The sequence below is a fragment of the Phascolarctos cinereus genome, unplaced genomic scaffold, assembly GCF_003287225.1.
Source record: "Phascolarctos cinereus isolate Bilbo 61053 unplaced genomic scaffold, phaCin_HiC Scaffold_1;HRSCAF=81, whole genome shotgun sequence".
Taxonomy (NCBI): Eukaryota; Metazoa; Chordata; class Mammalia; order Diprotodontia; family Phascolarctidae; genus Phascolarctos; species Phascolarctos cinereus.
Window position 1 is genome coordinate 197,927,751 of NW_027555514.1, and position 19,290 is coordinate 197,947,040.

The following is a 19,290-nucleotide window of genomic DNA, read 5'->3' on the forward strand; positions in this document are numbered from 1 at the left end:
CCTATTACCCATCTCCTGATAGAGAAGTGATAGACCCAGAGTGCAGAAAAAAATATATATTTTCAGACACGGCCACTGTGTGGCTTTGTTTTGCCTGATTATGCTTATGTGTTGCAAGGATTTTTTCTATTCTGTTTTAATAGAGTTAGCAAATGTGATACAAAACAAAAAAGGAAGGTCATTAAAACATTTTAAAAATACAGAGAAGTTCAGAAGGAAACACAAACATGCAAGACAGTTTTGAAAATAATATATTTAGTTTTTTACTTTTTTTTTTAAAGCAAGCAGTATGAAATGAAGACTCACGGTTTCACATACAATCCTCTTTTTCTGTTTTGCTCTGTGTGTGTGTGTGTGTATGCTCTTTTTGGGGGACGGTTTAAGTTCAAAGCAAAAAATTAAAAACAAAAACGTTATACCCTTGCTTATCCCTGAAAAAGAGATGAGGTGACTGTACATGTATAATCTATATCAAATTGCTTGTTTTCTCAATGAGGTGGGGGAGAGAAGAAATTTGGAACTCAAATTTAAAAAAAAGAATGTTAGAAATTGTTTCTACATGTAATTGGGGAAATTTTTAAATAAAACATGAGGAAAATGTCTTTGCAGAAACAAGGAACCATATTGTGGGTGGATCAGTGTATATACTGTCAGACTCAGTTTACTGTGCTAATTTTTACCCTTTCTCTTTTCTGGTCAGGGCAAGGGGAAGGAATATATTGGGACATTAAGGTGATATAAAAGCAAAAGACAGCAATAAAAATGTAAAAGAGAACTAGTCCCAGGAGAAAACTGGTAGATTAGGAGACTGCTATAGATACATTTTATCAAAGGAATCTTACAAAGTTTCTTATTTTAGTCTTGATAAGATGGAGTGATGCCAGCAAGTATAGCTAGGTGCATTTGGAATGGGTGAATGGACAGACCCCAGAACTAATCATATGAATGGTTCTGATATCATTTGGCTCTCAAGGGAATATTTCAGGAACCTGCACCTACACACATATCCTATGATCAGAGTTATCCAAGAGCAGAATGGGCTACCATAGGAAACATGAATTCATCATTCTTCAGGCCAGATGGCCAGTTCTCAGGGATGATGTACTCAGACATAAGCTTATCAGACAGTTTCTAAACCTCCTTCTAACTCCATGTCTAAGATTCTTGTTCATCCCCCTTTCCTTTCCCCATTTCCATCCTCCCTTCTACAGTACTGTATTCTGCTCATATGGATCTACTCTGATGAGCTCTTTTCTTCTATGTATCACAACACAGGGCTCAATTCTTCATCTGTTGCCCTTCTCCGCCCTTCCTCATCCACACTCATTCCAATTCATACCTCTCTACATAGACAAGTATGAAGCTATTATCACCAACCTTTCTCTCTCAAAAAGGATAATATCTGTGAAAAGCTTAGCACGGTAGGCACTACATCATTGTCTATTTCCTTTCCTTCCTTCCTTTTACCACCTCTATCTAAAGGCAAGAACCTAGAACTTATTTCATCTTTCCACAAAAAAAATAAAAGCAACCATTTTTCAGGATACCTTCTCAAGAACAGACACTGGCTCCTTAACTGATCAAGTATAAACTCATTATGGAATTCAAAGTTCTCCATTTTATCTATTCTTCCAATACCTAATTAGTCTCGCCTTGGTATTCCCTCATCACAGCCTGACCTTTACTATCCCTAAGGCACACCTAGTTTGCTTCTCTAAGCCTTGGTTCATAAGGCTTCCCTTCCTAGAGTATCCTCCCAACCAATTTCCATTATTTTTTTCCAAGACCATTCTGGCTTCTCCTCCAAGAAATGTTCCCAAACTAATCTCAAATCACAATAATGGTTTTGCTTTATGTTCCATTGCATTTAATAACAGAAATTCTCTTTCTATCACTTATTTTCTCTACTTGTTTATCTTAAATCCCCAAATAGACTGTAAGCTCTCTGAGAAACGAGCCCATGATTTCTACCTTCTTTTCTATCTCCCACTGTTCTCAAAACAGTAGGCATTTGCTGAATGAATCTAGTATGTCTTGCTTCCTTTGGGGTTATTCCTAAAACTTCGGTCTCAAAAGAGAACCAAGTCCTATACATAGGATGTCTCTCCCTCACCCCCCCCACAATCTACAAATGGCCTTTATTTAATTGCAGTAGGAGCATTAGTATAAACACGATCATTTTTACCCTCAAAGTACTTTCATTTAGTTTCTCTCTCTTCTTCCATCCTTCCTTCTTTCCTGAAACCCATCCATTCTTACTATTCCAGGTAGAACTGCTATGTAGATAACTCCCAAGTATTTGTCATCAACTCATCAAGAACTAGAACCAAGGTTTTCCCTAAATAGACTATAAGCTCCATGAGCACAAGGACTGGTCTGATCAACCTGAAAAGTACCCAAAGTAACCCCTTACACATAAATGTTTAATAAATATTTGTTTGTCTGATTCCTGGTTCCTGGTTCAAGTGCCTGCCTATCCAACAACCCTCACTATCTCTTAGGAGCTAAGTCTTAACTATTTCTCAAAAAAGATATAGGAAAAATGGTGAGGAGCTGGTTGCAGTTACCACCACAATAAAAATAGCCCTAACCACAGCTACAAAGAAGCTTCAGGCAAAGACACTTTTTGATACTATTCCCATGTTAGAGAACTTAACTAAATGCACTGATAGTCATTGATGTTCATCCATAAAAAGCTCTCCCATCTCACCCTTCTCCAGACTTCTTGTCCTTCCCCATGGAGCAGTAAAAGAGACAACTTCAAAAATAGATCCTTGAAGGACTGGGAATTCAGAAATCTCTTTTTTTCTCCTTGTTTTAACTCTCTGGCCTAGGTTTTTTTTTTCTTTTTTAACATATAAAAAATATACTACTTAGGGAAGAGTGAAAGGGAGAAGCTCCCTAAGTCAGAAATAGCAAATGAGCCTTAATTTTAAATTTCTTTTTTTTAAATCCATATTTGAACTACAACGAAGCCTGGAAGAAATCCAACCTGAAGGATAGTTTTCCAAATACAAAGAAGTCCTGACAGGGCAAGAGAGGGCAGGAAAGAGTCTTGCTTATTATAACCGTTACTGGTGTCAGCTCCTACATATGCAGTCCCACCTACTTAATTAGGCCTGAATGAGGAAGGAAAGAGAGAAGGTTCCACACCAATAAATATTTTAATAAAAATTATAGCTATTGCCCTTCAATCCCAGCGCTCTTCTTTCAGGCAAATGATTGTCTTGACTATCACTGTCTGGAAAATGAGAAAGCAGCAGGGGGAAATCTTGAAAAGGTAGTGAAACATTCTTGCTGGTTGTCAGGCTTCGTTGTTTCTTTTTTAAGACCATTGCCAGGTTCAAAAAACAATAAAATCTCATAGGTTGCCCCAATTATGACAACAGCTCTAGTCCCTGAGCCAAAGCAGTAACATGACCAGAAACGTGTTCCAAGGGAAAGTCAGCAACAGTGCCATTAACAAAGAAAAACGTGAGGAACACTTATAGTTATCCATTATCTCTGCGATTGTGGGAATAGGAAAGGAGGGAAAGACAGGACACTGCCCCTCCCCCCCACTTAGAAACCAGTGTTGGGATGACATTAGCTTTACCAGGAAAATAGTGGGAAATCCCTCATACATGAAACCTCAACAACCTCCATTTTTTGAAACTCCTCTTCTCTAATCAGAGAGATATGTAGGCTAGGAAACAACATATAAGTGACTACTACATGCCTGTCATACTGCTAGGTGCTGAAGATATAAATACAAAAATGAAACCGTCCCTGGCTTCAGGAACTTACAGTCTTTCAGAGAAGACAATAAGTATATACAAAATAAATATGTAATTGGAGGGGCAAAGACAGAAAAGGCTTCACGAAGAAAGTAGTTCTTGAACTGAGCTTGGAAGGAAATAAGGAACAAACTCTAAAAAGCAGAGGCAAGGAGGGAGTGTGTTCTAGCCTGGGGGGCGGGGAGCCAGTGCAAAGGGATGAAGACCAGTATGGCCAGACTGCAGAGTGCAAGAAAGGGAGGAACATATCACAAAGTTGTAAAGATAGGTTGGGACAAGGCTGTAAGGGGCTTTAAAAACCAAACAGAAGAGTTTATACTTGATCCTAAAGTCAATAGGGAGCCCCCAGAGTATTCTGAGTTGGGAAGTAACAGGGTCAAACGTGCATACGTAGAAGACAGAGTAGAAAAAGAGTTGAAGCAGGGAAACCAATTAGAAGGTTACTTCAATATTCCAAGTAAGAGGCAACGAGAGCTGGAACTAGGGTGGTGGGTCACGCGAGTAGAGAAGGGGATAGACATGAAAGGCAGTTGTGGAAACAGAAACAATGAGATATGACAACTGACAAAATGGGGTCAAGGAGAACGAGGAGTCAAGAGTAATGTCATGGCTGGAACCTGAGAGACTAAAAGGATGGTGGTGCCACTGACAGAAATAGATAGGTTCAGAAGAGAAGTTCAGTGTGATGAGAGAGGTGTTCTGTTTTGGCATGTTGAGTTTGAGATGTCTGTAGAGCATCTAGTTCAAAAATTCCAATAGGCAGTTAGAGAGAGAGATGATGGAGATGGGAGTGATCAAAGACAGACACAGGAAAAGCAGAGAAAGGATCCAATGAAAAATATTCTAAAATCGTACAGGGGAAATCAGTCCAAAAAGGAAACCACTGCTCTCCAGAGTGCAATTCTTAGGACACAAGATGAAATAATTCTGATGGGAGGGTTAAAAAGAAAGAGCTACACAAAAATGCTGAGACTGGCATACAACATCAATGGACACTGTGTAGAGACATGCAGAAGACAAATATAGGATCAGGCAATGGAGGGTGGATATGGGAATGTGGCACAATCCTTTAAGAATACTACTGGAAGCACTATAGCTAAGAATAAGCTGACATTAGCAAGAAAAATTTAAGGCCACAAAAGGGCTATATTTTTAAGTTACATTAGGGAAAAGGAGATCAGAGAAGGGATAGGAAAATAATGGGATGGCATATGTAACATGAGCAAGGGAAAACTGATGTGTGCTCTACACCACACAACATGAAGAGAACAAAAAGGGTCCCAGAACGTTGGATATACTCTCCCCTCAGCTGGGGGGAAACACAAGTAGTAAAGGGAGATGTAGACAAGAATAACACAAGATGAGAAGAGATGGATGTTTTGTTTTGCTTTTTTTCTAAATACCACTGAATGGAATACCTTCATCAACGAGATCACATCTGAAGTATAAGTTTCTCTATCACGAAGAATAATCTTTGAATCAAAAAGGACAAAATAATCAAAAAGAACAGAATAAAAATGGCTGGTAGAGAGAGTTGAAACCCATGATAAGTAAACAGATGAGAGCACAAATCTGCCCTTCACAAACTCAAGTCACCAGAACCAGATAAATCATATCACAGGATAAACAACTACTAGCACCACTGACTTATCTATTAAGCGCCAGGTGCTAGATTTGGAAGCACAGTGGATAGAGGGCCAGGCCTGAAGTCAGGAAGACTCATCTTCCTGAGTTCAAATCTGGCCTCAGACAGTGTGACTCTGGGCAAGTCACTTCACCCTGTTTGTCTCAGTTTCCTCATCTGTAAACTGAGTTGCAGAAGGAAATAGCAAACCATTCCAGTATCTTTGTCAAGAAAACCCCAAATAGTCAGAAACAGCTTAAAAACTATTGAACCAAACATATAAAATTGGAACTATACAAAGAAGATTAGTTTGGACCATAAGCAAAGATGACATGAAAATTTGTGAAGTGTTCCATATTTTTTCTAGTAACACTTGGATCCAAATCCATTTATTTTTTGCCATTAAACTAATTTTTCCAAGAATTTTTGATCCCTTCATCCAGTGTTTTCAAAACATGTTTTCCCCTTTACTTTTAAGTTTTTGTTGAAAATCTGGAAGAGTGTCAGAATCCTGATTGTGTGAGAAAAATCACTTCTCTCTCTGAGCCTCAATTTTCTCCTCTATAAAGTGGAGACGATACTGATTCTAATACCTATCTCACAGGATTATTTTGAAGTTGAAATAAGATAATACATGTAAACTACTTTGAAAAAAAAATATGTATGTATATATATACATATATATGTACACATACATACACACACACACACACACACACACACACACACACACATATATATGTGCCAGGCATTGCACATACAAAAACAAAAAGAATGCCCTCAAGTAGCTTACATTCTGTAGAAGGCAAATACAAATAAATAAATATTCTCTTACGTTAAAGATGACCAAATGAACAGGAAGGGAACAGCCCAGCTCTTATACAAGTACCTTAGCAAAGAGCAAAAGAGAGTATCAGACAAATATGATCAAGAAATCCAAACAGAAACTAAAGTTTTACCCAACCTAGATCTGCACAGGGGGCAGCCAGAAGTCTGCATGTATACAGGAAGGAGTCCAGCCAGGAAAGCTGAGGAGAGCAGAGTGTTCAGAAGTCTTCCAGCCCAAACATGGAACACTTCAAGGATGCCCAGATCCTGAAGCACTATGTAGCAGAGAGGAAGAGGGCCAGCAGAGCTCCAAAGTTTCCCCAGGGTAGTTACAATGTTCTGACCCACAAGAAGTTGACTGGAAGTGAAAGCCAACAGCAACAGCTGAGATAACAGAGATCCCTCACAATTCTATCCAAGAGGGCTGGAGATGGCACTAACACAAAATCCCAATTCAGGCCTGAAATACTAGTAAACAGAAGATAATAAACAAATTATTATGGACCAGACCATGTTAATTGGTGTTTGTCAAGTACAAAAAAAAATGAATTTTTAAAAGAAAAAATAATTAAATTTTAGATAATTTCTTAAAGGGGAACAGGAAAATCAGGAAAGGCCTGAAAGTCACTAGGTATTCTGATAGGTGAAGGTGAGGAGGAAATACATTTCAGATGAGAGAGAGAGGGACAGCCTGTATAAAGACAGAGGGGCAGAAGATGGATTCTCCACGACCGAGAACAAGCACACTAGTTTGGCTGGACAGTAAAATATGTCGAGGGAAGCAATAGGTAATAAGCCTGGAATGAGACTGTGAAGGCTGTTAAGTGCCAAGCAGAACAGTCAGGATTAATACTAGAAACAGAGAGTCCCTAAAGGTCTTGAATAGCAAGGGTTATATAGCTCAGGGATTACTCTTGTGCTTTAGGAATATCACTTTAGGGGGCAGCTAGGTGGCACAGTGGATAGAGCACTGGCCCTGGAGTCAGGAGGACCTGAGTTCAAATCCGACCTCGGACACGTAACACTTATTAGCTGTGTGACTCTGGGCAAGTCACTTAACCCCATTGCCTAGCCAAATATAAAAAAAAAAAAAGGAATATCACTTTGGCAGCTACAAAGAACATGGAATGGAGAGGGGAGAAGGGAGACCAATTAAGAGACCCTTGCAATTATCCAGGTGAGGTGATGAGGGCCTGAATTACGAATGGAGATAAAGAACAGATACTAGAGATGTGGTAGAGGATGAGGATTCACAACACTTGGGAACTGAATGTGAATGGAGGCAAGGGGAGTGGACAGGAGAGTGAAGAGTCAAGAGGAACTCAATGACAGGTTCAGCTTTGGACATGCTGAGTTTGAGACAGTTACGGAACATTCAGTTCAAAACATGCAATATGCAGTTAGTGGTGTAGGATGGAGCTCAGGAGAAAGACCCCTAGGGTTAGATATATAGATCTGGGCATATCTGCATAGAGATGATAATTGTGTCTCTGGCTCCTTTGGTTTCAATGATATGATGAAGGAAGAGGAGTGGGACCGGGACGGAGCTTTGGACCCACTGGTGGGGAGGGAGAAGAAGAAGGAGGGAAGCAAAAAGGGGAAACTGATATGGATGATCAAGCAATTCGGACTGAGGAATAGACATGGGTAGAACCAAGAAAGTAGTGTCATGAAAACCCAGAGAGGAGAAAGTAACCAGGAAAAATGAATGGGTGGTCAACAGTGTCAAATGTTGCAAAGAAGTCAAGAAGGATGAGGACTGGGAAAAGGCCAGTAGATCTGACAATTAAGAGGTCACCAGCAACTTTGGAAAGATCAGTTTCAACCAAGCAATGAAGTCAAAAGTCATGTTGTTAGGTGTGAAGAAGGGAATGCAAGCTGAGAAAGTAAAGGCAGGTGCCTTCATGGTTGAAGCAAGAGAGCTTCAGGGGCAGCTAGGTGGCGTAATGGATAGAGCAGTGGCCCTGAAGTCAGCCTAAGACCAAACATTTGATATTTACTAGCTGTGTGACCTTAGGCAAATCACTTAACCCCAGCTGCCTAAAAAAAAAAAACCCAACACACTTCCTCTTGGGTGGCTAGGTAGCACAGTGGATAGAGCTCCAGCCTTGGAGTCAAGAGGACCTGAGTTCAAATCTGGGCTCAGACATATAACACTTACTAGCTGTGTGACCCTGGGCAAGTCACTTAATCCCATTGCCTAGCCAAAATAAAATAAAAAAGAGAGAGAGAGAGAGAGCTTCAACTATGAAAGGAAGAAGAAAGAAAACTATAGTTTGGGGGGGATAGTGCAGCCAAGTAAAGGGTTTTTTCAGGATGATGAGGCATGTTTGTACGTAGCTGGGAAGAAGCCAGTAGATGTGAAAGAATTCTGGGAGTAGTCTTTTGGGGGAGACAGAGATGGAATCAAAGGTATAAATAGAAGAGCAGATACCCTGATGATAAGGGTGACTTTCCAAAAACTGAACTAGAAAAAGGGAGAACGAGGATTAATATCAAAGGATTTGGAGGTAAGGTATGATAGAACAGCCAATCCCATACTGAATCAGTTGCCAAGTCTAATCAATTCCACCTCCTCAACATCTCTGACATCCCTATCCTAACTCTATACTCACACCACAATCACCCCAGCTGAGGCTCCCATCACTTTTCATCTGGACTACTGTTAACAGCCCCCTAATTGATATTCTACCTTCAGTCTCTTCTCCAATCCATCTTAAACAGAGCAGTCAAGATCTTATTCCTAAACAGAGGTCTAACCACCGCCTTCACCTGCTCCTCAAGAAGGTCCAATGGCTCCCTGCTAGGTGTAGGATCAACTATAATGCTTGGCATTATAGCTCCTCATAGTCTAGCTCCAGGATTATCCATTACACTATCTCACACACCATATGCCTTAAGCAAAATGACCACTTTTTTGTTCCCTAGACTCAAGAGTAGATTTCCCATTTTTCACTGTGCCTAGGCATACATAGGCTGCTCCCAAGGCCTTCCATCCCTCCAGCCATAGTTACCTCCAGCCAAGGGTCGGCTCAAGCGTCATCTCCTTCAAAAGGTTTTTTGTGATTCCCAACTTGTGGGCCAAGCCCCCTTCCCCTTATATATACAAACACACCCATCATTATTTACTTATCTGTGATCTCTACAGAAGGGCCAGAAGTTCTCTGGGGGCAGGAATAGCTTAACTTCCATATTTGTATCTCTAGGGCCAAGTGACATATAGTAGGTCTACAGATGATCAATAAACATTTATGAAGCATACCAAGTGGCAGGCTCGAAGAGAATAGAAGAGAGGACAGGAGAAGACAGGAGAAGAGAGAAGATAAGAAAGACAAGACAACAGGAAAGAAGAGAAGACAAGAGAGAAGAGAACATTCCAGTCATGGGGAACAGTCAGAGAAAATGCATGGAGCTGAGATATGAAGTATCTTCCTGGAACAGCCAGGAGGCCAATATCACTAGATTGAAGAGTATATATCAGAAAGCAAAGTGTAAGAACACTGGAAAGGTAGGAAGGGCTTTGAATAACAAACAGCATCTGTTCCAGGAGGCACAGAAGAAGCCACTGCTGTTTAATGGAAGGGGGGTGACCTGGTCAGATGTGTGCTTTAGGAAAATCACTTGAGTGAGCTGAGGATTGCAGAGTGGAGAGATCTGAGGCAGGCATACTCACCAACAGGCTATTGCAATAGTCCTGGTGTGAGACAGTCTGCACTAGTGGTGACAGAGTACGTGCTTACTGAGGGGGAAAAAAGATCAAAGTATGAAAGGAGATCCTACACTGAGAGGGTGGAGGGTCCATTACGTCTTTCTTAATGCATTCTAATTGCTCAGAGATCACAGCATAAAGTCAGTGATCTTTGAAAAATCTTGGGAAAAGGTGCTGCAGAGAAGGACAAAGGTACTGATTTTCACAAAGAGAAGAGTGTGGAGTCTGCAACCTATACTCTGTGTGCTTTTAGAGTATTAGTAAACATTTCCTTTTTTGACATTCCCTAAACTGGTATATCAGAGAACTATTTTAAATATAGCTTACCTAGGTTTCTGCAAAATCTCTTGTGCTGGCCCTGGAAAATATAGGTTGGACAACAGCACAGTTAGGTAGATTTGGAATCAACTAAATGGCCAGAGTTAAAAGAATAATCATCAATGGTCTGATTTCAACTGAGAGGTCTCCAGGAACACATCTGAGGAACACCCCCTTGGTCCTGTGTGGTTTAATATTAATCACATGGACAAAGGCACAGATGTCATAATTATCGAACCCGTTAATACATTAGATGACTACTCATAAACCAAAACGATTGACAAATTATAAGGCTGGGCTGAATGTAATAGGTTGGGATAAATGTTAAGTGCAGACTAAAGTTACATCCATTCCCTTCTCTCCAGATAAGCCTTTTAACTTTTTTGACTGTTGTAGATAAGAGTTTACCTAGATTCTTAACAAGTGTCTCACACTACTCTTATAAAAAGGGTAAAGATGAGGATGAGATGATAGTAAAATTAGATAAGTTTGGAAATGGTAGAATGGCCAGACTAAAAATGGTTCCATGGCAATATGGAAAGAGGTAGTTAGTGGAATGCCCCCAAGGATCTGTGCTTGGCCCGGCTGAATATTTTTTATTAAAGACTTAGAAAAAGGCAAAAATGACAAGCTTCTGAAATGTGCAGATGACAAAAAGCTACATAGGAAAGCTAACACATTAGATGAGGGGATCCCAAAAGGTCTCAACAAAGTACTGAATCTAATAAGAAAAAAATTCATAGGGAGAAATCTCCAAAAAATCTGTCTTCACAAGTACAAGGTAGGGTAGCATGGTTAGACAGTGATTTGTCTGAAAAATATCTAGAGATTTTAGTTAGCTGCAAGTTCAATGTGAGTCACCAGTATGATATTGCTGCCAAAAAAAAAGTGAATGCCATCTTGGGCTTCATGAAGAGGCATCGCTTCCACAAATAAGGAGGTGATAGTCCCACTGTACTCTATTCTGGTCAAGCCACATCTAGAGTACTGTGTTCAGTTCTGGGCATATTTCTAAGAAAGGTACTAATAAGCTTGAGCTGCTTGGTACAGCTAGGTTTCACAATGGATAGGGCATCGGGCCTGAAAGTCAGGAAGACTCATCTTCAAATTTACTAGCTGTGTGACCCTGGGCAAGTCACTTAACCGTGTTCACCTCAGTTTCCTCATCTGTAAACTGAGCTGGAGAAGCAAATGGCAAACCACTCCAGTATCTCTGCCAAGAAAACCCCAAATGGAGCCACGAAGAGTCAGACGTGACTGAAACAACTAACAACTGCGACAAAGTCTGAGAAAACTCAGAAGTGCAGCAAGATCAGCTGAAGGATCTGGAGACTTTAATTTGAAGAAGGGAAGACACAGGGAAAGCATGATAGCTGTTTTCAAGTAATTGAAAGACTGACATGTGGAAAAGAGATTAGACTTTTTCCGTTAAATACCAACATTAAAATGATATAAATATAGTTTGCCCTCCAGGCAAAACCTACCCAGAATTCACACTTAGTGAAAGCATCAACCAAGGTTTGGAACTGAACTGAGGGCCTTCCTTTGAAAAAGGCTTTCTTTCATATAAAAAATTTTGAAAGGGCTGGAAGACTTATTCTGCATCAGAAGGCCAAGCTAAGAGTAATAGGTGGAAATTTAGGACTGATGTCTGAAAAAACTTCCTATCAATCAGAGTGGAATGCACTGACCCAGAAGTAGTAAGATTCCCCCTCCTGGAGGTATAGAAGCAAAACCTGGTTATATGGTAACTGGGATGTCTTTGGGGGGGATATGTGTTGGACTAGACTAGATTGCTTCCGAGTTCCCCTCAACTCTGAAATTCTGATTTTATTAAACATTTAATTGATAGACATGGCACAGGTGTATGGGAGGACTTGAGAAGAGTGAAGACCACCCCTTGCCTGTGGCCTGACCAAAAGGATTTTGCTCACGTACTCCTACTCTGCTTCTCAAATGGCAAAAATACACATTTGAGGAATTAAGAGAGGCTTATATAGCCCTATTACAATACATTAAGTTAACACCAAAACCACCACCTTTTAGCAAGTTAACCCAAAAGCAAGTTAAACCCCAAAATGTATTCTTCATCTCGCTGACTGCACTACCTTGTTTGTTAAGGCCTCACTTCATCAACCTACTTTGTGTTAAATGCAATGCATAAGCTGGACTGTCCTGTTTGACTTCCTTAGTCCTTTGTGACTACCATTAGAAAAAAGAAGGGAAGGTATAATTTCTTAAAAGTTGGTTAGAGACAGGGAGCATCATTTGTTTATTGACCCAAGAATGGGATGTCAGACCCAGCACAACCAACCACTCTGAAAAATCTTGTTTAGAATACTGTTTTCAGATACATTAAAGCATACTTTTAATACACAAAAGGAGAAGGAAACAGTTCCAGGTTAGACAAGAATACATTCAACAGGAATATTCTGTCATGTTTCTCCTATAGTCCGGGAACAAAGAGCTGAAACTTGCCCACTCTTGTCATTTAAGACAATCAAAAAAGCTAAAAGGTTTTTACAACTCAGAATGAAAGAAAACTGCATTCTAGGGCTAAGACAATTCAGGCCAAGTTTCTGACCCAAGGACATATGATAATCATATCAGGGATTTATAAGGTCCTCTTAAAGGCCCCATTACAGACATGCTCACAGGAAAAGGCAGTCAGCCCCAAACAATAAATTGGCATCATCTTTATAATGCCAGGTAATGAGAGGTTGAAGCATGCCTGCTGGATAGAAGCATTTCATTCCCTAAATTAGATGTTTCTCTCATTACAAAACCCAGCTCATTCCAGGCCCTGGTTTATAGCCACCTGAGAATCTTAGATCTAGAATCGAGGGCTAGAAGGAAGCTCAGGGGTCACTTAGCCCAACCAGTCTCATTCTACAGGTAAGAAAACTGAGGCCTAAGTGACTTACTCAGGATCACACAAGTGGGACTCCCTGGTCTTCTGACTCCAGAGTCCACGATTTTCCTACTGTATGATGCTGCCCACAGAAAACCCCAATGACCAAACAAGAACTGATATCCTCATGCTTAAATACCACCTCACCCACACCCAGCATTCCTCAAAATAAAAATAAAACAAGTGTGTAGAAACAGAGACTGTCCCCACAAGCCACCTCCCACCTCCCTATAGCATTATGTAAATCATAATTAACGTGTTAAAGCACCAACATTAAATGGTATAAATGTAGTTTGCACTCCAGGCAAAACCTACCCAGAATTCAAACCTAATGAAAGCATCAACCAAGAGATAGGTTTGGGACTGAACTGAGGGCCTTTCTTTGAAAAAGGCTTTTTTCCAAACAATTTTGAAAGAGCTGGAAGATTATTATTTTACAACACTCAGGGTCCAGCCAAGAATCAAAGCATGTATCATTTCCGTAACTGGACAAACACCACTATACTTGTATAAAGCACCTCACGGTGATGTGAAAATTGTCTGTAGGCTTTATAAGAGTCTCTCTTTAAAATGGGGGATGAAGGGTATTCAGGGAGGACAGTAGATAGGTTAGGGATGCAGCTTCCCTTCATTCATTCAACCCCAATCCATCTCCCCACCTCGGCCCCCACAAAAACTACGTTCCACACAACTGCCTCCACCTCTTCCTAGCTACTGGCATCCTGCTCATTCCCTCACTTTCATAGCCTTCCCCAGGCTCCAGGTAGCCTCCAAGCCTCCTACCTGTGGGATTAGCTTTCCCACCCCCACACTCAAATCGTCCAGCTGAGGGGCTACCCTGAGCGTGACAGGAGGCTGCTAGCGGGGCGCAAAGGAGCCGCACCAGGATACAGAGTTGACCAATCCATCTATCTGCTTCCCAACGCAACTGAGCTTGAGTGTTCCTGTCCCCCGACCCTTCACCCCCACCTCGTGTCTCTTCCAGCGCCTCCCCCACCCCACCCCCCAAAAAACCCCCAAAACAAAAAAACCCACAAACCCCAGCAATCCACCACTGAGCCCTCCCTCCTACCAGGAAATGTTCCTAGGGAGAGCTATCTCCGCCAGCCTAGGGGCAATCCTGCCCGAGGACTCCAGGGAATGAGCCCCTTCCCCCCCTGCGTGATCGCCGGGCAGAGCAGCCCCGGGGAGCGCAGGGGAATGCACTCGGGAGCCGGGGCGCACTAGCGGCTCCCCCGCCGCGGGTGCTTCGCCGTGAGGGCTGGCGGCGCCCGCGCGCCCTTCCAGCCGCGGGCTCGCATCCTCGGGCCCGACCCCGGTCCTCCCCCAAAACCGCCGGGGCCTGCCGTCGAGAAAGGGGTCGGCACACAGCAAGGGGGCTGCTCCGCGCCCCGGGGACTGCTAGAAGGAACCTCCCCCGCGGCTGCCCCACGCTCACCTCTGCCTCATGCTGGTGTGTTCCCTCCGGCCCCGCTGGCCGGGGCCGCTCCAGCCTCGCAGCCGATCCGAAGCGCCAAGGCTCCAGCTAAGCCACCGGGCTGCGGCGCGGGAGGCAGCAACAGGAGCAGCGGCAGCGGCAGCCGCCTAGGGCTGGCCTGGCACATGGGGAGGGGGACGGAGGCCCCCGGGCTTGCTCACTGTTCCTCCCAAGGTGGGGGAGAAACCTTGCTCAGGGATCCGATGCCCATTTCTCGCCTTGTATCTTACCAAAGTTCCGGTTCCCAACATGCAAAAGGCAACTGAACTAAGCAACGCCACGCCCTTCCTCTACTCCAACCCGCGGGGATCCTTTGGTATGCTCCTAATATTACTCTACGAGCGGGAGGGGGAGGAGGTGAGTGGTTGGGAGGCTGAGAATAGGGCGGGGAGCGACATGAAGTGGCCAATGGAAAGGCAGAGGGAGCATTATCAAAGCGTGCCAGGTGGGGAGAGGGAAGGATGAGTTTAAAGAGACCTTGTGCTAGGCGCTCAGATTTCCCCCTTTCCTCAGCCTGTGGGATGGTCCTATCACCTTATGACTAGACTGTTACAGTAGCTTCCTAATGGTTCTGCCTACCTCAAATCACTCTGATTTCCAATCTATCCTCTATGTAGCCCCATAGATCTGGCCTTAGCTTCAGTGGCTCTCTACTGCCTCGAGAATAAAATGTAAACCTCCTACGATTGGCATTTAAAATCCTTCGCACAGCTGCCTCCAACTTCTTTTACACCTCTTCCCAATCTCTAGGATCTGAAAACTGGCCTTCTTGCTGTTCCTCATGGACATCCTTCCATCTACAATCACCATATCCTTGCATGAGCTGTCTCCCATGCGTGTAATGCATTCCTTCCTCATCTACACTGCTTAGTATCCCTAATTTCCATCAACTCTCAGCTCAAGCCCCATGTTCTATCTAAAACCTTTCCCGATCCACCATCATCATCACCCACAACAGGCTCCTAGTGCCTATTTATTTTATATGTTGTCCGTATATACTAATATCAGGAATACCTGTCTTCAAATTCATCCTCAGACTTTTGCTAGTTATGTGACCCCGGGCAAGTTGCAGCCTCTGTCTCCTTCAATTTCTTCAACTGTAAAAATGAGGATAATAGCACCTATCTCCCAGGTTTGCTGTAAAGATCAAATTAGATATTTATAAAGATTTAGCACAATGCCCAGCACATAGTAGGTGCTTAATAAATGCTTGTCCCTTTCCCCTTATGTAACAGGGGTGATTGGATCTGCTCAGCCTGGGTACCCACCATGGAACTGGGCATGTACTCTAGCTAGTCCATTTCTATAGGATGTGCACTCTGGTCCTTTACCAAAGGACTTGGTGAAAGGTAATTCCTGATTGGTGGGAGGGTGGTGGAGTTGTATTACCAAGAATATGACTGGCCAAAGGAGCCACACGTTTTTCAGGCACGCTCTCTTCAGACTCTTCTAGTGGTTTTTCATTTTTTCAAGGACTTCTAGAAAGACAGGATTTCTCTCCCCTCCCCAACCTCCCAAAACAATGATTGAGCACATGGTAAGAACAATCAGGCTCTACAAGGTAAGGGGAGCCTTGAGCCCCTGGATGCTTCTGCTTTTCTGTTTCTTTTCCTGAGCTCAGGTCAGCAAACTGCAATCCTGAGAAATGCATGCTTCTAGCAATTATGGCTACCTCAAAGAATCAATCAATGAGTGTCTATTAAGTGCCTGCCACGTACCAGGCGCTGTACTAGTTTGAGAGGCCTGAATCCAGTGCCAGCTGTCCAGAAGTAGAAGATTCCCACAACAGCACCACTTCTCAAAAGAGAACCATCACCACCAGGAGGATGCTGCATCTGAAAGAACTAAGAAAACTCAAGAGCAAAAAGATCATATTGTGGAGAGGTTGGAGAACCTGGAAGCATTACTACTTATTGCATTCTGCTTGGTCCTTTGGTGGTTTAACATCATCCACTCCAAGATCTTTAATCTCTGCTTCAAAGCTTTCCACCAATGGCCCAGTCTACCTCCTTAACTCCTATGCCTCAAGCCACTCCCTCCCTCCTATATCAGGTTCATTTATTCATTTCCCCTTTCACCTGCTTATGCCATGAATATCTCCTTAATATCCCTCTTCCCACTCTCTTTCTCAAACCCAGACCCTACAGTGTTGGGGGAGTATGGAGAGAAGTTCTTAACAAATAACAAACAAAAATAAGTTCACCTCATCACCTCAATCCAAAGTTCATGATACAATTTTTGTAAAATGCACGTATCTGAATCAACAAGCAATTAGTAAACACTACCTCTATGCCAGGCACTGTACTAGATGCTGGAGGTAAAGTATAACAAATGTTCACGTGGACTTATTTGTGCTGGATCTGTGGTAGGTCATTCTGAGCTCTTATTGGTCTGATCAACCACAGTTGGACACACTGTAACTTGACTCTGACATAGTAATGTCATTTTGGTCCTTTTCTAGAATGAAGGACAACCAAACCCCTACTCACAAAGATCTTAAAATAATGCTAGAAAATCCCACTTCCATGATGTTACGTATTTTGTAATAGGCTGCATACATTAGCAGGAGAACTTCACAGCTTTCAGTGGACAGTAATTCACAGAAGAAATGACTTTTCAAACTTTACCTAAGGACACAGAAATATACTTTCTTCTTGCTTAATTCTACCTTGCATGGGCCAAGCTATCTTCTTGGCATAGTTCAAAGAGCCCTAGACTCCTTTGGGGTCAGAAGACCTGAGAGTTTTGGCTCCACTGAATATTAGCTGTAAAAGACCTTGGACAAGTTTTGGGGTTTTTTTAAAAACACAATTCAAAAAGCATTTATTAAGCACCTACTGTGTGCCAGGCTTTGTGATAAGTGCTGGGAACAACAGAGTCTCTACCTATAGGAAGTTTACATTCTTTTTAAAGTCATTTAACTTTTCTAAGCTTCATTCATAAAATAGATATGGTAGTAACTCATTAATATGTGTTTTATCCTAACATAGAGCTTTCCCCACAATGACTCAGAGATAAGCAGTTTAAATATTCTCACCCCCATTTTACAATGAGGAAACTGAGGCTTATAGAGATAAAATGATATTTTATAGTCCCATAGCTAATAAATATTGGAGCTGAAATCCAGACTTATGCCTTGAGAACATCTGATCTCCTTCAACTACTTTATACTACCTCTACCAACTTCTCTGGGCTTTCGTTTTCTCATCTTAAAAACGATGTTATAATATTTGCATTACCTGTCTGATAAGAGTTGCTGTTCCTGATCCATGAAATTTTGTCTGTAAAAATGCTTTGTCATCATAAAGGGTTATATACTTGTGAGCTACAGTTATCCGTAAAACAATTTCTCAATTTTAAAAATTGGATTTAGCAGCTACCATGAACAAAATGCTGTGCGGAGGGCTGAAATTCCATTTCCCCATGAAGTCTTCCTAAATAGTTTGAAAGAAAGTTGATGGCATATTTTGACCCTACTCTTTCTGGATATGGACATCTCATAGCTATTTTCCTCATCCTACATTCCAAATTCGCCTTTTGCTTTATGTCCCTAAAATGCCTTTCTTCCTGAACTATATTCATGATTCACTTATTTATTTATTATATAAACAGCTGATGAATGTTTATTGTGTTCCTATCATTGGAAGAGGGGATGAGGGGAAGGGAAGCAGAATACCCAGTCCCAACTCTCAAGAAAACAAAGCATATGTACTAGAAATAACTTTAAATTGCTACAAGCAACATATGAACAAAAATTCAAGATAATATTGCAAAAGTGTACTGAGAAGATACGGGAGTGCAAGTACAAGGAGTGATCGGAATTGTGTAGGAGGAGCCTACATTAAATTAAAGTTTCTGTAGAGGATGCCAGTTTTTTGTGTCATTATATATTTGTTTGATGCTTCTGTTCTGTTGCTGTTTTTATGTGTTTGACATGTCTGGCATCTTCTATAGCAACGAACAACGAAAATTCTTGTGTAGATCCTGACTTCCAGAGAGTGAGTGCTCCTTCCAATAAGGTCAGGGACTTTCCTAGATGTTGTATAGTAAAACATCCAACTTGACAAGCGAGAGCTAACCCAGCCTTGGGAAGAGTTACTCAGCCTGCTACCCAGGGTGAGTAAATAGTTTGTGCAAAATGGATAGAAAGAATTGCTAATTTCATTCATTTAACAATTGGCATGATTCCTGTGGGAGGTCTCCTGCTGGTAAAATGTTGGGGGAATGTGAGTTGTGGTGGTATTGACCTATAATCCCAGCTAGCTGTGATATCTTAAATTTCAGAGTTCTGAGCTTTAAGAGTACACCCACAGGGTGTCCACACTAAATTCAGCATCAGTTTGTTGGGGAAGTGGGGAAAGTTAAGGAGAAGATTTCCTGAGGAGGAGAAACCAGTCCAGGAGCAAATCAAAGCTCCTGCCCTAGTCAGCATAGGAATTGACTGGTGAATTGTCCCCACACTTCCAGCCTTGGTGAGTTATGAAGAACTAGTTTTGAAAAAAAAAAGGAAAAAAATAAAAATGAAAAACATAAGAAAATAAAATATATGGGATATAGTACTTTTTGTGTTGATTAATACCAGTACCCTATTCCAGGTGTCTATCATTTTTTCCTCTTACTATATGACTTAGTCACTTTTTTTGATCA

The 19,290-nt window shown here is 41.8% G+C and overlaps 1 protein-coding gene and 1 pseudogene across 15 annotated transcripts in view; one reads left to right on the top strand and one right to left on the bottom strand.

Moving 5' to 3' along the window:
• The window catches only part of MICAL3 (microtubule associated monooxygenase, calponin and LIM domain containing 3), a 253,077-nt gene extending 238,138 nt beyond the window's left edge, over positions 1 to 14,939 (bottom strand). For 8 of the 15 annotated variants that reach the window (XM_021001628.2, XM_021001636.2, XM_021001635.2 and 5 more), the window contains exon 1: positions 14,605 to 14,938. The gene's annotated coding sequence lies outside the window, so the exon portion shown is untranslated. Of the gene's footprint in view, positions 1 to 14,604 lie in introns of all 15 variants that reach the window. The other 7 variants (XM_021001640.2, XM_021001639.2, XM_078156197.1 and 4 more) reach the window with 3 other exon arrangements.
• LOC144455170 (U6 spliceosomal RNA) lies at positions 5,667 to 5,762 on the top strand (annotated as a pseudogene).
• Positions 14,940 to 19,290: the final 4,351 nt, after the last annotated feature.